Here is a 20,326-nt window from a genome sequence, read left to right on the forward strand (position 1 = left end):
CAGCATTACAGTGATGTATGGATGCCTGATAAAATAAGAGGGAAATGGACTTGAATGTGAAAAAGAATTAATGGGAAAAACATGTTTTGGAAAGAATTGATCTTGAAGTCAGAAGAGGGAGATGAAATTCTTGACTTTGCCCTAACGGCTGTGTGACTTCAGGAGAGTCCCCTGAGTCCTCTGTGTCTCGGTCTCCTCAACTATTAAGTGAAAATAAAATTAAATGCCTCACAGCATAACAGAGACAACGTACAAGGAACTCTTTTAACGAAATAAAATGTATACGTTTATTTTACCTGTGTAACAAAGATCTAAACACTTTTTCAGATTTGGTCAGGTTTCAGAACTGACGTTTTTGTCCCCTCACAGAACAAGGTAGGAATGAAAAGGAAATAGGACGTCTGGTTCTATGATGTGACGTCAGCGTGGTTTCTTCTGATGCAATCCCGCCTCTGAGCGTGTACTGCTTCACACATGCCTGTCTGTGCCATCTGACTCGTAGTTGCCTCGGGTCTGAGACCAGCCCCAGGGAGGTGGGCAAATGGCAGGAGGTGGATGGAAGGTCAGTTCCAGTGGCAACCCCAACCCCTGGAGTGTGGAGAGGGCACAGCCTACTTTGCTCCGCTGGCCCCTCCTCTGAGCTTACAGTAAAGACTCTGCACCCCAGAGGGAGTAGGAAAGGAAGGTGACAGGGGAAGGAGAATGTTTTCTGAAAATACAGCAGCTCTTTTGGAACACAGAGAGCAGATGCTCTTTATTTTGCTTTGTCCCTCCTTCCCTGGCATGTGCCCCCATCGCCCTGGATAAAGGCAGGCAGCCTCATTGTTCTTGTCTCTGGGAGAGGTGTGCCCACATGTGCACACACGTGCAAGCACACACACACCCTGCAGCCCACAGATTCTTCACCCAGTGGGTGCCTCCTAGAGCAATTCCCACTCACGCTCCTGCAGCCCAGCGAGGGTGTGAGCTCTGTTTCCACAAGCAGCACTTCTTAAGAGTGATTTTCGTTTTGGAGTTAGTCTCATCCAGAGGGTCAACTTGGCAACATCATAGCACACTTGCTTCTTTATTAGAATTATGTGCAGTTGTACCATTGGTGATCCAATCACCCAGGGACTCCCAGACAGGGAAGAAAAGGCAAAGGATGAAAATGCATAAAGCAGAAGAGGCAATCACTGGCATGCATCATGATCAATAAGACAACAATTTAAAAAAGGCAAGCTTCTCCATGCCCTGAGGCTAGCACTCGGAGTCTCTGTCACATTTGGGAGAGAGAGTGGAAAAAAAAAATTCCTTAAGCAAGTGCATGAAAACCTGCCAGGCTGCCACCTCCTCACAGAAATGGTTTGGGCACTTTGAGCAAGGTTCCAGAATTGTTCTCCACAACTGTGTGTGTCTACCTTGGGCAACAGCTCATCTTAAAGACACGAGCCTCAACCTTCTCTTACACACACACACACACACACACACACGCACACGGTGTTTACAAATCTGATAGACTCACAGGGAAATATGCACATTTCTATTGTAAAAAATTAAGATCTGGGGAAGGTTCATCTCAATGGTAATTAATAGCTGCCAAAGGTGGACGGTACATCCCTTACTGGCTCAGGCCACAGAGGACAGGTTGAAGAAAGAATATTCTAGGTCAAGCCAGAAAGAGGGCATTTAGAGGGACAAACTCAAATCTTTCCAACTTGTCAAAGTAAAGTTTATCCTTTAAGAAATAAGTTTCTTGCCACAGACTTCAAAACTGATCGAAAGCTCCCTATGTGACACGTAGTAGACATTAAGGACCACTTTTCCAAGGTAGCTCCTTCAGGGCTTCCTAGCCCACACCTGGTGCTGAGTCTTCATGGAACTAGAGGGAGCCTCTGGCCTGAGAAAGCAGCCGGGGACCATCAGCCCTCTGGCCACTAATACTGGGCCTTGGGCTGGTTGGCGTGGAGAGAGAGGTAGAAATGCAAACAAGAGGCCTAAATTTGTTTTGTTTTAAAGATTTTTTTAAAATTTATTCATGAGAGAGAGGCAGAGACACAGGCAGAGGGAGAAGCAGGCTCTCTGTGGGGAGCCCAATGCAGGATTCGATCCCAGGAATTTTTGTTTTGAAAATGCTGTTGAATCTCTTTGGACGAGCAAGACAAACACACACAAAAGACTGTTCCCAGTTAGTGTAAGGACCGTCCTTGGTGCTGCCCCATCTTGTGTGATACTGTTTGCTTCTGTGTCCCAGAACTTAGCAGACTCTCCAGCACTTCAGTATTGTCGCACTGAAGACAAAAGCAGAGGAAAATGGAACATTAGAAATGCGGTGCACCTGGTATTTAACTATGAGACAAAGAGTCAGCTAGGTGGCTGCTGGTAGCTTGCATGTGGTTAACTTAGCAATGGACTGAGGAGGATGGGGGATGGTGTGCTTTGGTGGAAAAAAGGCAAAGAGGCACAAATGGATGAATTTGGAAGGGAAGAAAACACAAAGATGGTTTTAGCAAATGGCCCCTGGCTGGGAGGACAGAGGTCTCTGATTTTAGATGTTTCTGGGAACCCCATGAAAAAAGCAGATCGCCTCACAGCAAGTTCCTGATTGACAGTGTGCGTGCTTTGCCCATGGGTACATTGGCCAGAGGGAGGGAGGGAGGGGGGGAAGGAGATAAGCAGGTAGGTAGGTAGGTAGGTAGGTACAATGCTTGGGATGAAGCGACCATTCATGAGGAAGGAAAGACATTGCCTGAGATGAGAAGCAGAGTCATTAGAAGAGGACTCAGTGGGTGGAATGTAGGCCCTGTAAGGCCTTCTGGAACATTTGCCCTGGGAGAAGGGCTACCATCTGTAGGCTCAGGAGCATTCCTGTGGCTGAACACCTGGCTTAACCCTAACACATCTTTTAGAGCCTTTAAGCAGAAATAAGCATGGAAATATTAAGAAATGTGTATATTCAGAAAAGAAAAAGCAGAGGCTTAACTTGGGGGAAATGTCTAAATGATGTTGGCTGTGCAGGGCCAACATCTCCACCATGACCCCCAAAATTTACATAGTCTGAAGCCCTTCCTTACCTTTGTTTTCTTTCTTTTTTAAAATTTTATTCATTTATTCATGAGACACACAGAGAGGCAGAGGGAGAAGCAGGCTGCCTGTGAGGAGCCCAATGTGGGACTTGATCCCAGAACCCCGGGATCACGACCTGAGCCAAAGGCAGAGGCTCAACCACTGAGCCACCCAGGCATCCCCTCTTACCTTTATTTTAACTTCCTCTCTTTCTTAGAGAAGATTCTGGATTTCAAGTGGGGTGCTTGGTAGCCAGGCATGCTCTTGCTCTGTACGCTCCCCAGCTGCTGACCAGACAATCAAGTGGGGATCCCCCAGGGCCTAGAAGGGAAGCCTGATAACAGCATAAAGATACATTTTCTACAATTTAAATGAGACCCATTTCTCCGCCAGCTCACATTCATGAATCCTGCGATTTTTGTTCTTCCTGATTTTAAGATGCCTCAACCTGTGACTAAAAGAAAATGGGTCAAATCCCATCCTAACAACTCTCAGGGGATATTCTAATTCTTTGGTAGTCCTTCACGTTGCTTACATTGGGTATTTGCCTAAAGGAAGTAGGGCTTGGAAAACATCTGGTTCTACAGATTTTTGGAGGCGATTTGATACAATTTGTTGGTAATAGGATTTGATCTGTACTAAATCTGAATGTCTATGTTATTTCAATGGATTTAGTGAAGTTTTGTTTGTTGTTGAGATACATGCGGTATCACCCCTCATCCTGTCTTCCCTGGGCTCCAGGTGGAAGCCATCAGGCAGGCCGATAATAATAGTACGCTTTATCAGGAGGCATTACTTTGTCAAGGAGTTCAAATATGATCTCATTAATATCTTACCTTGGGAAAAGCTGAAGGGAGAGAGGATGAGTTGCTCTAAAATAAAAACACATGTGAGAGCAGCCATGGAATGAGGACCAGCCTCCCCAATGCTACTTGCGGTGGTTAGTTTCCAAAGATGGCTCCCTCAATGACTCACACCTCCCATTATTCATGCTTTGTGTATTCCTGTATTCTTGAATCTAGCATATTCTGTGACTCACTTTCAACCAATGAAATATGGCAGGAGTGACACTGTGTGACTTCTGAAGCTTGGACAAAGGAAGCCTTGCATCTTCTTCCTGGGTCTCTTGGAACACTCACTCTTGGGACACTCGGTCCCCCTTAGAATCCAGCTACCAGAGAGTGAGGAGGCCACGCTGTATGGAGAGGACATGCACAGATGCTCCAGTGGACAACCTGAGCCGAGCTCCCAGCCAGCATCAACTGCCAGCCTTGTCAATGAGCCATCTTGGACTTCAGCCCAAGTGAGCCTTCCAGATAACTCCCACCCCAGCTACCACCTGACTACAACAGGATGAGATAGTCTAAGTGAATACCACCATGGAGCCCTGTTAACCTACAGAACTGTCAGACAAATTAACATTAAGCCACTGAGCTTTGAGATAGCTACGTAGACGTAGCTAACCAGAACATTGCTCTTAATGTTTGACTATACACTGCTTGGCAAAAACTTAACCGAATCCCTCTTGGAACAGCTACGGAGGACTGCCAGGCCTCCCTAACCAAGCTTTCACCGCTGCTTAACGGAGAGGTCCTCCTTGCTGTTCCTCTTAGCTTCGTACTTCCCTCCTCACTTACTTGAGAAAGAGTGAAACTCCAGTCCGTGGGAAGGGAGCCTGGCAGTGGTGGGGCCAGCAAGAGGAAAGCAGGAAATGAGAGGCAACTTCCTCAGGTGAATTCCTGTGAAGCGAGGGTTGCAGATTCAGTTGCCCACAAGTGCTAAGCAGGTGAGGTGGTAGGATGGCGAGGGCATAAGACACTTGGGTGGGGGAGACAGTCTGAACCAGCCAACACATGACTGTTATGGGGGTGGGTGTTAAAGCCTAAGGGAGGCCTCTGGCCACTCTGCATGGTCTTCTAATTTTTTTTTTAAGATTTTATTCATGAGAGACAGAGAGAGAGAGAGAGAGAGAGAGAGGCAGAGACACAGGCAGAGGGAGAAGCAGGCTCCATGCAGGGAGCCAGACGTGGGACTCGATCCTGGGTCTCCAGGACCACACCCTGGGCTGAAGGCAGCGCTAAACCGCTGAACCACCTGGGCTGCCCGGTCTTCTAATTTTTGAAGTGAAGCTAGAAAAATCTTTCTTTAATGTACACAATGTACAAATGTGCTTCTTTCCTTTCTTTCCTTTCTCTCTTTCTTTCATTGGCAGTGGATTTTAAATGTTTATGAATGCTATGTCAACACAACATACCCAGGACTCCAAAGGCTGCTAGTTTGATGTGTCTACCGTAGATGGTAGGATAAAACCAGGCCCCCATCACGTACACCCCAATGCCCACATTTTTTTTAAGATTTTATTTATTCATGAGACACACACACAGAGGCAGAGACACAGGCCGAGGGAGAAGCAGGCTGCATGCAGGGAGCCTGACATGGGACTCGATTCCGGGTCTCCAGGATCACACCCTGGGCTGAAGGCAGCGCTAAACCGCTGAGCCACCCAGGCTGCCCAACCCCCCTCCCAGTGCCCTCCTAATGAGAGTAATCACATTCTCCATCTATGCAGTGTATTACAGTTTACAAAATGCTTTCACACCTGTATCTCCCTCACCAGGGAGGTTTTGTGACTTGCCTGAATCAACACTGCTCTTGCGGAGGCCAGCCTCCTGCTCCTCAGTCGGTAGCTCACCCCATTTCTGCTCTCTCTGGGCTCTCTCTGGGTCCTGAAAGCATATTAAACCTAGAATAGTAAAATCAGTGCTGAGAAGCTAAGAGGTTGGGGGGGATGCTGAACAAGATGAGGAGATGCTCTGGAGCCTTCTATAGGCCTCTTTTGAATCTTAGTTTCAATGATCAAGACCGACACCCTGACTTTCTCCAGGGAAATGAGATGAACGCTGGTGTCCCCAAGCTTGGCTGAGGGCTGGGCCCTGGAAGATGCCCCTTCTTGCTGTGTGTGATCACTGAATCTGAGCAGCCGTGACACCCTCCTCGCAGTTCCCTGGAGAAGACAGAGAGAGGAAGGAAAGCAGCATCTGAAGCCATGCCCTCCTTACACAAAGGAGACAGTTCCACGCCAGCTCCAGCCAGGGCGAAGCAGGCCGGAGGAGCCCTCTGCAATCTGTTACAGCCAACATGTCAGGATGGATAGGAGACAACAGGCTGCTTTATTCAAACAAAATACCCCAGACTTAACCCAGAAGACTCTAGTTTCTACATTTCTAATGGAACAAAGAGGCTGCCCAGGGACCAGACTCCGCAGCTTTTGAGGAGGGCTGCTCACCTGGTCACTGCTGCCCTGTGGCACAGTGGCCCCGCTGAGGGCAGGCCTTTCCTCAGCTCTGGTAGGCTCCATTGGACACAGCACCACAGCCTAGAAAATACTTCTCTCCTCCACCTCGTTTCCCACCCCAGCCTCACAGCGGAAGTGACTTGGCTTTGACATACTTAGCAAAGATCCAGGGAAACTTTGAGGGGTTCAGGTCGCCTGGACAGCCGCCACACGCGCAGACCTCGTGCAGGCCACCAAACCGTGGGCCCCGTCGTGAGTTACCTTCCCCTCCTCTTCTCAGCCTCTGGGATCAATGTGGACTGGTGACCGGTCCAGCAGGTATGGCACTGCAGGCAGGGAGCCTCAGGAGGTGCTCCCCCTGCAGCCCCGTGACTGAATCAGACCTGGCAGTGCCTGGCTCAGGGGGCACAGGCCACGCACCTGTCCAGGCCTGCATGGGTTCCTGAGTGGCCCACAAGGTCCCTGAGCCCAGGGCGCTCTGCAGCCTGGGTGTCCTCTTTCCCTGAATTCAGGGCACCTGGATGGAAGCACACCCGCCTCCTTCTTCCCGGGGCCAGTGCCGAGGCCACAAGGCAGGCGTAAGCTGCCTGACTCGGGGGGGCACGTCCTGGGCCTGCGGTGAGTGGGCCCAGCAGCGCCCCTCAGTCGTGCGGGGGTGGCGGCCTGCCTCCTGCTGCAGCTGCAGTCAGTTCTGGTTAACTAATAGCTTCTCTGTTGGAGAGGGGCTGAGCTAAAGTACTTAACGAGCTACCCAGGTTGGGTCTTCTAAGAAATAGCGCAGTATCTGTATTTGGTTTAAGGAGAAATTCCTGTTTTCGGGTGGTTAATTGCTCGGCATCCCGGAGTTCACTGCAGGCAACGTTGAACACCTGCCTGCGACCCGGACCTGGACCCAGAAGGAGCTAGGCCTTGCCCTCTGGGAGTTGAACTTGCTGGGTGAGAGCCTGCGCTGCCCATCTGGAGGACAAGGAGTTGTTTCCTCCTGCAAAAGAGAAGAGAAGAAGAAAACGAAACAGCCACCAACTCGGTCTGCATAGGCCCGGTTGAGCTCCCTTCAGTGCATCCTGCCTGAACCTGGTGGAGGAGGCCAGTCCCTGAGGAGAGAGGAATCTGACTCTTGCCACCTGTCTGACATACCCGGCAGGCTAGCCTAGGGAAGGAGAGCCGTTAGCTCCCCGCTGGATGAAATCCCAGAGGGAGCTTCCTAATAAGAAGAGCAGGGCGCGGGGATCAGCTGGGGGGAAGGGGGGCAGTGGGAATGTGTGAGGGAAGTATCATTTCTGGAAAGAGAGTATGATGTGCCAGGCAGGGCTTTTACTATTCAGGTCGAAAAGGGTTTTAGATGCGACTTGGCATCACCAGTAATAATCTACTTTAATTCAATTTGCCATAAAAAGATGCCACTTTTGCTTTTTACATAACGCATTAGAAAATGCAGTGCTCGCCTTGCTGAGTACCTTGGCTAGCCTCCTGTGGCAAGGACACACCGCACAGGGGACCTCGGGGCTTAGGCCGCTGCAGCCGGCTGGCTCAGCTGGAACTCTCCTTGACCACACGGCTCAGGTCCCTATTCTTCTGTTTCCCTTGGAAGATGCTCCTGCAGGTTCACCACCTCAGGGAGAAAAAAAAATGCTATGCAAGCCCTGATCGTCAACTGGCCCTTGTTTCATTTCACTTTGTCCCACTGTCTGTCAAGCCACTGAGATAAAGAGAACTCCTACAGCACAGCGAGACAGTTGTCATGAACCCAGCCAGCTCTCCTAACCTTTCCTCATTTCCTGATTCTAAGTATATAATGTTAGTCAGTAAATAGCTTGTGGTGCCCCCCTAAATCATTGACAAATGTTCTTTCTCAGTGTGGTCAGTGGGATCAGATAAACAACTGAAACTTTAGCCACTCTACTCCTCTATCCCATGGAGATTGAGAAAAAATTGCACATCCAGGAACAATATGTGCAAGGGTGGTCTCCTGGCAATTTGCAGCCAATTACAAGTGTACATTGCTTTGCACAATGGATGTGCTACTGAAAAGGTTATATGCAAATCGAATTTTTGTAAATTGAATTATATTTAACATGCACCAAGGGAACTGGCTATTTTAGGGACACCAAAGTTGAATTCATTTTGTGGAGCAGGGAACCCTTTGTAAAGCAAATTACCATCCTCCAATTCATATATTCTTTGATAAGGTCAGGTTTTATTATTTTGGACCTTTTTGAACTACAGCATACCTACAGTGTTAAAATGGTAATAATGAGATATTCAGAGCTGTCGCCAAATTCTAGAAGTAAGGGAAGACTAACTCTGATTCTCCTCCTAAAAGAAAAGATCAACTGGAAAAAAGAGACTTTACAGTTTTGATTTGCTAGGATACCCACGGAGCTATTGTTCGTGTCTCGGTCTAAGCCCAGCTGACTCCCCTAAGCCAGGGCTCTGTGCGCTCCTGCTACGTTAGTTCATTCTGGACCAGCAGGCTCCTCGGCTGGTTAAGTTCCCAAAGTGACAACCAGTCTCCCCGCAGCCTTGTTAACCCTTAGGCCCTCTTATCAGAAGGCCTGGGGCCTATCAGCTTTTCAAGGGCCCAGCAAATGTCTGAGAACTGAAAGAATATAAAGGAAAACTGCAAATCAAAATTAATAAATGTTTAATTAAAGATCTACAAAATGCAACATTGTGTCAACTTCATTAATTGTTAAGGTTGGTATTCATGAAAATTTAATTACCTAAGAATTAGAAAGGAAGAAACAAAAACTCATTATTCACAGCTGCTATAGCGGCCTGTATAAAAAAATCCAAGGCAATCTATAGACAGACTGTATTAGTCGAACGGAGGCCAGTTATGCTGCGGTAACAATTAATCCTGAAACAACAGTGGCTGAACATAGCAGCAATTTATTTCCTTCTCATACAGTCTTGTTGAAATTCTGAGTGACTCTCCTCTGTGTAGTGTGATTCATCAACCCAGACTTTGCCACTTCAGTGCAAGGCGTCCACACCTGTTTCAGCAGAAGAGGAGAGAGAGACAGAATCATGCAGGAGCTTTTCACTGCCTCAGCCTGGAAGTGACCCATTTGAGAAGACCAATATAGGACTGCCACTCCCATCTCATTGTCCTCAGCTGGTCTTAAGTCCCCTACCTGCAAGGTACCTGGGAAGTGTAGGGGTTTGTTTTGTTTTGTTTTTCTGAATGCTCAGGGAGACCTCATCATATCTACCGTCCGTGTAAACTATTAAACAGTAAGAGCTCAGCAAGATCAATATACCCAAATCAATAGCATTCTGATACATCTGAAACAAACAGTTACAAAATGGAAATTCAAATACGTATTAACTTAAAATGCAACAAAAGCCATCGGAACAAACCCAACAAGATATGTAAGATCTTTGTAGGGATGATTATGAAACTTCATTGAAAGATCGAGATGTCAATCCTCTCCAAATTAATCCATAGCTTCAATGTAATTTTGATTAAAAGACAAGTAGAGTATTTGGTGGTGGTTAGTAAACTGATCCTATAGATGATATGGAATAAATAACCCCAAATAACTAAGATAATTTTATAGAAGTAGAAAGGCTATGTGTGGCAGGTTGGCCGTGGTAGTGTCACAAGTATAAACAGACCAATGTTGCAGAAGAGGAGTAGACTTGTATGTATGTGAGTGTGGTGTTTGCCAAAGGCATCCTTATGAATTAGTGCACAGAGGAGCAGCTGGGCCTTGGGATAAGGGGATACAAAATGAGTGATCATAGAGTGGAAATCATGGGAATTATTTTAAAACCAATCATTTTAAAACAAAATTATAAAATAACTTTCCAACCATCTTACAGCAAAAATAATATCTTTAGTGTGGATTCAAATGAATGTGGGCACATTCAAACATCAAACATCTTGGGGCCTCCATTCATGAGAATGGTCAACCGAGTCATAAACTCTTATTTCTGACATTGGATTTTCTGTTTGATCCTCATAGAGCATCCTCAGGTACTTGTTTGAATATCTCAGGAATGATGAAGGGAAATCACCACCTCTCCAGACAGATTGTTTCATCTTGGCTTATCTTTGGGTAAGGAGTGAGATAGAGCAGTGGGGAGCTTACAGTGATGGACTACCCACAGGTTGCACATTCACCCCTGTTGGAGCATGTCTGGTGACTCTGCTGGGTAGGGCTGTTGAGGGTGATTCACGTGAAAGACACAAGAACTCCCTGGAAGGAAACCACTTTAGGGGAGAGAAAGTCAAGGACACCAAACTGATCCAGAGACTGGGTCCTGGGGAAAAAGGAGAAGGTGGTTTTCAATCTCCCTGAGCACTGCTCAGGTGGACTTGGTATCTTCCCTGATTTGTCAGAACAATACTGAGTCCTTTCTGCACCTTTCCTTTAATTCACCACCACCAGGTCGCAGCCCTCTCTACGGATCAGCTTTCTTCTGCTCCAAGAAGAGTTCTTTTTTTTTTTTTTAAATTTTTATTTATTTATGATAGTCACACAGAGAGAGAGAGAGAGGCAGAGACACAGGCAGAGGGAGAAGCAGGCTCCATGCACCGGGAGCCCGACGTGGGATTCGATCCTGGGTCTCCAGGATCACGCCCTGGGCCAAAGGCAGGCGCCAAACCGCTGCGCCACCCAGGGATCCCTCCAAGAAGAGTTCTGATACACATTCATTACCCTTTTAGGTTTTCTCGTTTCCCCTCACTTGTCCCCTGACCGCTATCAACCAGAATTCCAGTGCAGGTAGTCAAATTGTCCTTTTTTCCTAATAGATTAGTGGTAGCCACAGACAGGAGCTTTCTCCAGGAGACAAAGGAGAACCTGGGAAGAGAAAGAGAATTCTAGAAAACAGAATGTTTCACTTGCCTGCTGATTTTGCTCAGAACTACCCTGTCTGCCCAACAACACATGAAGGAATGCAGGCTGTGAGGAGGCCTGTTGCCCCTCATCCCCATGACAGGACCATCTGTCTGGCTTAGTGGGACACTGGGCAGCCTTCACATGGGAGCTAAGCAATTGGCCTAGCAATGTTAACTTGGGAAATAATTCTAGACTCTGTTTGAGGATATCAGAAACACTGTCCTAGCTCTTATGGCAATGATGCAAGGAAGCAAAAGTCCCATGGGGGCTACAGGAGTATTGTGAGGAGGTATTGGGAGTGGGGACAGTTTAATAATTGACAGAGTTTCCTAGAGTGAAACCAGAAAGGACAACACTCATCTGTATTGATGAGGCATTATAATACAATATTGTGATTGATTTTTGTTATTGGCATGACCTAATTTTAAGATACAAGACAAAGATGACCTAATTAGAGATTCAATTACATGTTATTTAAATATTTCTTGCGGGGAGGTGCCTGAGTGGTGCAGTTGGTTGAGTATCTGGCTCTTGGTTTTAGCTCAGGTCGTGATTGCAGGATCATGAGATTGAGCCCTGAGTTGGGCTCTAAGCTCAGCATGGAGTCTTTGTAAGTTTTTCTCTCCCTCTGCTCTTCTCCCCAGCTCTCATCTCTCTTGCTTGCTCTCAAGTAAATAAAATCTTGAAAAAGATATCTCTTTGACTTCTGGCTCTAACATGAAGAATTAGAAACATATTTATAACAACACAGTAAGGAGAGAAGTTGAATCAAATCAAGTGGTAAAGCAAAGAGACTGGAGATTCTAAAACTCAGACCCAAATATAAGATAATGATACGATGTTAACATTTGGCAAGCATGGACAAAGCAACTATAAATTTGAGAGGGACTTTGTGTGTCCCGTGAATGTCATAGGCACAAATCCAGTTGGCATCTTGGCCTATGGCCTCTTTAATCACTAAGTAACCTAATTCAACTAAAAATGTAGTCCTAAAAATGGCTTGTGAAGGTTACTGCAAAATTGTTTGGAACTACATAATTCTTTCCTTAGTAGATATTCATCTCTTGACCCCAGGAACATTTTTAATTAAGTATATGTTTTTAAAGAAAATCAATCTATAATATTAATATTAGGGTATTTGTGAGTAATATGCACATATTTAGTATTTTGGGAAACTTGTAATGATTTACAGAATTTAGCTTATTAGAATATTAGGGCAGTGCTGTAATTCCAATTTAACATGAGTAGATTTGTGATTTTAAGCTAAATCTTTTTAGAAAAATGTGTTTGTTAGTTGGACAAAGGGTGTACCTAAAAAGGAAATTGAATATATGAAATTTATACACTCAGTTTAAAATTTCTAAAGCATTTTAATAACTAATTTGTAAATCAGACCAAAAATTAGTCGAGGGCCCTCTTAAAACCAAGTGTTAAAATTTGCTTGATTTTGCAGCAAAATAATCCTCAGAGCTGAGCTTAAAAACCAAATGTGTTTGAAAGTATAACCTTAATAAATTAAGTATCAGTTTTGAAAACAAAAGTAACACTCTGGATAGTCTTTTCTGAGCATAAAAAGTTGCATGAAAGATACAAAAAACTGATGTTGATCTTTTTTTTTTAACATACCAAAGCTTTCACATCCAGTGATTACCATTCTTTCAAATAGTCACCTTGAAGGACCCACTTAAGTGATACTTTTCTCCCTCAAAACTCTTTTCCATACTCACTTTTGAGATAATTTTCAGAGCCGCTTTGGATTCTTTTACCCTTTTTCAAACATATTCAGACACGGAGAATTAGATGACAAAATTATTTAACACCAAACTTAATACGGTGGTTATCTGTGATTTAACAGAGGTACCCCAAAAATAAGAACTCCAGGTGTGGTGGAAGAGTATTTCTTCTCCCCAGGTACTTCCTGACATCTTTCTACTCACATCTCTTAGGCAATGGACTTCCCTCTCTTCTTAAATAGCAAAGAGAAAGCTTTTCTAGCTGGAACTCAACCGAAACACAAGTTAGAACTTCAACTGAAACTAAAAATGACCAAAGGTTCTGGATTAGAGGGATGTGATCCAGAGCCACGAACAGAAGTGACGAGGTGTCTTGGTTAAGTGTGGGGATTTCTCAAGCGTTCACGACACCCCCCTGGAATGCTGTTCGAAGCTATTGCAAGAATCCAGAGCAGAGAGGCAGAGACAGCAACAAAAGGGTCCCAACGCCATCGTGACTCCGATCTCCAAGTCAGCTAGGATGTAAATGAAAATTACCTTCTGAATGTGGTTGACTCTACAATTCCCTTCCGTTCAAGTAGCCTAAGACCCAGGCGATAAGAGTAAGATTTGGGGAATGGGGAGAGGAGGCAGATTAGGAGAACAAATTTGAAAAGAGAAATCCTTCAGTTTGACTTGGGGTCTTAACCACCTCCACTGTGGTTTAGGTACCAAGTATCCACTCTTATTTACGTATATTTTTTTGAAATGTGAAACCTCACATACATTGTTTCCCCAAGAGTCTGAACCCTTGCACATCACTGCTACATAATTCCTCCCAATTTTATCTAGTTTGATTAGTTAAGAAGTGGGTCCTAGAATTGCGATTTCTCCATCTTCGATAAACAAAACAAAGTTTCTTTAAAAAAATGATATAGTCTCACCCAATTTTCTTTTTGATCCCTGTTAAATCAATGACGGTGAACAAAGGGACTTTTTAGTATTTGTTCTCAAGTCAATTGCTTTTAATGCCTGCCAGGTAATCCTAAAAACAAATTCTACCAACCTTGCAGGGAATTTCAGACAGAGGCTATGAAGAAGCATTTCCACAAATGAATTGTGCACTTTGCCCCTTCCTCCCCCGGCCAACTATGTGTAGAGCAGGACAATGCCAACATGCCTGGTGCACTGTTGACCTACTCCTCTCTCACATGTCCAGATCAACAGACCCTGAAGGAGACCCCAGAAGCCTCAAGGACCTTTCAAAGTCACTCATTCACTCATTCATTCACTTGTTCATTCAAATCAAAGCTTTATTAAACATTTAACATGTACAAGACACCATGCTAGGCTCTGGACACCATCTATTCACAGATTGGCAAAGTTTTACAATTTGATTTCTTTGTTCAAAGTACCATCAAGGACACAGCACCTCTCCAGAGAGATTCTCTACTTAGCATTGGAAATTAGAGAGTGGCTCTGCAGGCAAAGTAGATCACTAAAGATTAGCAAAGATATCAACAGTCTAAGGAGGTTCTAAGTTCTCATTTATTCCAGAATGACCCTAGGACCTCAATTAGAATATATGGATAATGAGGAGGAAATGCATTCTCTCCTGGGGATAATGATGGCAAATTTCTAGTGAAAATGATATCTGCATATATGAAGCAGGCAAGACAGTGTGTGTGTGTGTGTGTGTGTGTGTGTGTGTGTGTGTGTGTGTGTATTGGGAGGGGGGAGCTGGAGAGGCCTGGGTTCACAGGCTGGCTCCCACATCTGTGAGCTGGGGTACATGGGGAAAGCATTCAGCTTCTCTATGCCTCAGTTTGCTCATGTACAAACCAGATAACATGCCCTCCTGTCAGGTGTTGTGACAAACACATACCATGAGAGAGGAGCTTATCACTCTGTGTGGCACACAGCAGGTACCCAGATAAGCACTGAGGGAATGAACAAATGAAGGAATAGGAAAGTAGCTCATGTGGACACTAGAGAAGAGGAATGAGCATCAAGAACTCCGAAGAGGAAAAAGCAGGGTGTCTTTTTTTTTTCTCCCTGCCTTGTGCTTGCTTTCTTTTCTCTGTGGCTTAGGCCAAGGTCAGGAGGGCCATGCATAGAAAGATCCAGCGCTAAAAAATGGCTTTTCTGGATTCATGGGGACACACGTGAGAAGATGAGGATGCAGTGTTGTCTGAAATTGCTCAAATAGGATAGTCTTATTTCTACAGCCATTCCAGAATTTCAAGTAGCTATTATTAAAGATACTTGTATTGAAGAATTGCCCTACTTCTAATTTGGAAATGATACTTGGTGTTCACTTGGGCCTCTTCAGAAAAACAGGCCACGAAGATTCCTTCCAGTAGCCCTTGGAGTTGGCCCAACCATGGTCTCCCCTTACTCCTCCTGTGCCTTTCTTTCCCTTCCTACTCCTGGTGAGGCTGGGGTTAGAAAGGGGAGCGTCCTGAAGTTACATGCTCCAGACTCACCTGCACAAAGAGTTTTCAGGGATAACTGCACCTGTCTTTGAGGTGCTTGATCTCTGGCCTCCCCACACCCCTGCCCCCGGCCCCACCTTAATTTTACCTGCTCTGCTCTCCAGATAGTTTCAGGAGGTGCCATAGAGGATGATTTGTGTATCTGTAAAAAATTTTTAAAGTCATAGTACTCTTTAAAATGACTTCAGCCCAGGCACCTGGGTGGCTCAGTTGGTTAAGTATCTGACTCTTGCTTTTGACTCAGGTCCTGATCTCAGGGCTGTGAGATCGAGCTCTGGGTTGGACTCTATGTTGAATGCAGAGCCTGTTGACGACTCTTTCTCTCCCTCTCCCCCTCCCTCCCTACCATGTGTGCTCTTTGTCTCTCAAAAAAAATTTTTTTAATAAGAATTTTTTAAAATTAAAAATAAACAAAATCATTTCAGCCTAATTCCTTAATGTGACTCAGCTCCAGTATACTGATTTGTAAGATGGAACAGTCCCTCTGACACTGGGTGGTGAAATGAGATCACGTAGGAGGATCACTAGTCAGGAACCAGGTGCCAAGGAAAAGTCAATTTTGATTCTTGGTATCTCACACCACCTTGTGATGCTCAGTTCATTGTGTGGAATGAATTCATGGCCAATGTTTTTCATCAGCATTAGGCAAGCTGGAAGGGATGGGGTCACCTCATGTGAGACACAGGAGCATCTATAGCCTTGGGTGTGTAGCAGGAGGGATAGCGGGGGAACCACAGACCCTGGCCTGAGCCAGGCTGTCCTTTATGGAGCTGCCATTGGAGGTTGAGTCCTAAAGGGGACATTGCTCCCATCTCCATCCAGAAGATCTCACTTGAGGGATCCCTGGGTGGCGCAGCGGTTTGGCGCCTGCCTTTGGCCCAGGGCGCGATCCTGGAGACCCGGGATCGAATCCCACGTCGGGCTCCCGGTGCATGGAGCCTGCTTCTCCCTCTGCCTGTGTCTCTGCCTCTCTCTCTCTCTCTCTCTCTCTCTGTGACTATCATAAATAAATAAAAATTAAAAAAAAAAACAAAACAAAACAGAAGATCTCACTTGAGTCAGCAGGTTGGGCCATTTCCCGCTGCCCTCTGACCCCTCACTGTCACACTGTCCCTTGGGCATGGTGCTTCCAGCTGGCCCTCCTCATTGAAGGCAGGGTGTGTGCTCTTACCATGCTCACCCTTCCCCAGATCTCAACATGTCTCCAACCTCAGTGACAGGATGCAGAGTCCAGATTGATGGTGTAAAGGTATTAAGAGTCTAGATTTCTTCCAACAACACAGAGAGGAGTTTGAGCCTGTGGGGGAAACACAACCCCACAAGTCTGTACTCCAGCCCTTAAATTAGGGAGCTAAGGTGCAAGAAACTAGGGCCAAGTTTCAAAGCCTCAGCCTGGGGCTCCTGGGCCAGGGCGGTGCCTGCCAGGATGTCCACATCCATTTCTCAGTCTGTTTTGTCCTGGACTGCATCTTACTCCATCACATGGACAGTTTCCTTTTCCCATCGTTCCCCCATGCAGATGAGGACTTGGGAGTTACTAAGAAAAGAAGCTCAATTGTCCCCCTTGGCTTATCATTACTAACCAGGCAGAGGAAAGCTTCAGCCCACCATTGATTTAGATTAGCCCCTTCGTTTCAATATTATTAATTACCCAAGTTAGCATACAGCGTGTCAACATCAAACCCCTACTTTTTTTTTTTTTTTTGAATTAACTCTTTGATTTGCAGCTCCACTGCTGTACCTGTTTTCTTTCGGGCCTCTGTGACCAAAACAGAAAGACCTTGCAGATATGGTTGCAACTATCACAAGCAAAGTTATTAGGCTGGGGACCGACACAGGTCACTCCTTTCCTAGGATGCCACCAGGTCAATCTTTCGAGGTGACGTTTCCAGAAGAGCTTGACATTTGCCAAAGCTCTCTGTCGCATCCTGTGCAAAGTAAACAGAAGGGTTAATTTAGTTCTCTAATCTCTTGTTATAAGCCTAATTATTTTACATGTCTTCATTTCATTAATGAATTGCTGCTTTTTACATGCAGCTTCTTCCCCATTGCTTTTGTTTAAACCTCCTGGTGGGAAGGGATAGATTAATTTTGTTGTGCCTTAATGAAACTGTATGCTACATTAGATTTAACCATTTGGCATGCACTGCCAACATCACCATTATGCATAATGAATTATTTTTTGTGAGTCCCAAACTACTACAGGCCTTCGGTGTTCTCCTTCAGATGCTGTGATTATCCACCTGGCAGGCACAGGACAGCAACTTTGGTCATCGCCCCTGGTGTCTAAGGAAACGACCTAGTGCCCTTTTACTTCCTGTCACTTGCGTGGGAGTGTCTAGATTTCCCCTGGTCATGAAGAACCCAGCTCTCCAGTTGATTTCCACTGAGCATCTCAAATGAAACTAGTAAGTCAATTTTGAGGTTTTCAGAGCAAAACCCTGTGCTAGGCACCTGGAGGCAGGGCATATAGTTGTTCCGTCTTTGTCATCACAGTTTAAAACAAGAGTCATTCATTGTTGCCTCCTGTGTCTGCAGGTCATCTGAGCTCTGCTTGGCTCAACTGGTAGCCCTGCGTCAGGCTGCAGTGGCCAGGGAAGCCCTGTTCCTCATGTCTGCTTTTCCTTCTGGGACCCAGGCTAGTTAGTGTCTGTTCTTACACCAGTCACAGAAGTTCAAGAGGGCAGGTGAGGATGTGCGGGGCCTCTTAAGGCCTAGGCTTGGAATTGACACACAAATTACTTTTACCCATCTATTGTTGGTCAGAGAAAGTCACATGGCCAAGTGTAAAGACAAGGGGCTGGGAAGATTCTCCTTTGAGAATTGGCCATGGCAAAAGTAGAGTTACAGGAACTGGCAAATAATTGGAGCCAACAATTAAATGGTTCATATGTTTCTGACGGTTGGCCAGGTTCTGGGATGTGGCCATCCCAGTTTTCAAAGCTGGAGCCATTTCATCCCACAATTAAGGTCAGCCCCAGCCAAGACTCTGGAACCAGTCTTGTCTCTAAACAGTATTGAAGGATCTCAAGCCAACAACTCTCTGGCTCATCACTGAGTTAGTGCTGATCCGTGTTCCATCAAGCCAGAACCAAGTCCTGTTTGAGTACAATGGGGACTACAGTGGGGACTGCATTTCCTGGCCCTGAACTTGGGTTTCCCACATTTCTGTTGCTGGACCTACCCTAACATATTGTTAAGTCACCTTCTAAGTTACTTAAGTTGCCCTGCTGGCCAACCTTTTTCTTTTCTTTTCTTTTCTTTTCTTTCTTTCTTTCTTTCTTTCTTTCTTTCTTTCTTTCTTTCTTTCTATTCATTCATTTTTGAGAGACGGAGACAGAGAGAGAGAGAGAGGCAGAGGAAGAAGCAGGCTTCCTGCAAGGAGCCCAATGTCGGACTTGATCCCAGACCCCAGGATCACGCCCTGAGCCAAAGGCAGATGCTCAACCGCTGAGCCACCCAGGCATCCCTTGCCAATCTTTTCTGAATTGTCTTTGTGAATATTTGATCTTAGGATCATCAGCCATTATTCCTTGCCTGGCCTCCCCCACAGGACAGAAAGGAAGCTCCAGAATGATATCAAGATTCGAGACTGGGAACACCTGCCCTTTCTTTTGCTACTGGAATTTTCATGTCCTAGAGTTTAGCCTATATCTCTGATCTCTGATCCTGGCCTTCCCCTTAGCTGGTCTCCCTCACTACTCTGAAATCCTGGCTCCAGGTTAAAAACCCAGCTAGCAATACCATGTAGCCAATACCAAAAATCGAAAGAATGTTAAATTGTGTCATTATCAAGGTGAAGTCCCGAATTTCATGGCTACAAAGGCAATGAACTACAAATTTCACCTGGATGGAGTCTTGATGACACATGTGTACCCTGGAAGGTGTCCAGGTGACACTGTTGCTGTGCTGTTCCTAATTCTGTACTCAGATGTCACCTTCTCCATGACATCTTTCCTGACCTCCCTACTTGCTATTGCTACTCCTACCCCTCACCCAACCAGGCACTCCCTATCTTCCTTTCCTGCTTTATTTTCATTAAGAGAACTTATCACCATCATCTGCAGTTCACATTTTACTTTTTGTTTTGTTGATTGCCTCCCTTCAACACAGTAGATGTTCCATGATTTGTCTCTTCACCCCTAGAATGTATCATAGATGCTCCAGAAATATCTGCTGAATACAGGAAGAGAGGAAGGATAGACAGCAAGCAGGAGGCTGGCCAGAGTGGGCTGTCGACTAGAGACAGCAAAAATAAAAGCATGTGTAAATGCATGAACTCACATATCATGCTGAGGACACCACTGAGGTCAATGCAGGGGCTTGGAGGCATCGCTGGGCTGCAGCCTCCCAGACTCGGCTCGCTCCTCTCTGTCAGCCAGTAAGGCATGCTCAAGGTTCTCCATTCCTTGACCCAGAGCTGTCCTTGGCCTCTCTTCCCCCCAACTCATCCACGCCTCTTGAAAACTAGCCAGCCAGCCCCCTGCATATCCACATGCGTATCTCCCATTGACTTTGATTTAGACTTTGGCCCAGATCTGTCTGCTAACGGTCTCCCCACAGGGAACTCAAATGACAATCCCAAACTAAACTGCTATTTCCTCTGCCTTCAATCGGAGATCATCTTCCTCACCAACCCCCTTCATGGCAGGTCTGGCTGTTGACACAACATCTATTTGGTTGTGCAGAGAGAATCCAAAACATCTCCTTTTACCTTCCAAAGACTTACTGACTTCACCTGCTTCTCTTACCCCCTCCATGTCGACTGCTTCTGCTCCCAACCTCCTCATCTCTTAATTGGCGATAGTGTCCTAACTACCTTCCTTCTTCAAGTCCCCTTGAACCTCGTCCACTAATGTTTTCCAACATCTGGGGGCAAAGTCCAAACTTGTTAACAGGGCATATGAAGCCCTCCATGTTCTAACTGTC

General features: G+C 45.7%; 1 long non-coding RNA gene across 1 annotated transcript; it reads right to left on the reverse strand.

The window, feature by feature from the left end:
* Window positions 1–5,605: 5,605 nt before the first annotated feature.
* LOC125753883 (uncharacterized) lies at window positions 5,606–7,948 on the reverse strand. Its single transcript, XR_007406617.1, has 3 exons — window positions 7,798–7,948; window positions 6,496–7,322; window positions 5,606–6,049 (listed from the first exon to the last, which is right to left on the reverse strand). It is a non-coding gene; the product is annotated as an uncharacterized LOC125753883 (long non-coding RNA).
* Between the last annotated feature and the right edge of the window lie 12,378 nt (window positions 7,949–20,326).

The sequence above is a fragment of the Canis lupus genome, chromosome 2, assembly GCF_003254725.2.
Source record: "Canis lupus dingo isolate Sandy chromosome 2, ASM325472v2, whole genome shotgun sequence".
In the NCBI taxonomy this organism is placed as follows: Eukaryota; Metazoa; Chordata; class Mammalia; order Carnivora; family Canidae; genus Canis; species Canis lupus.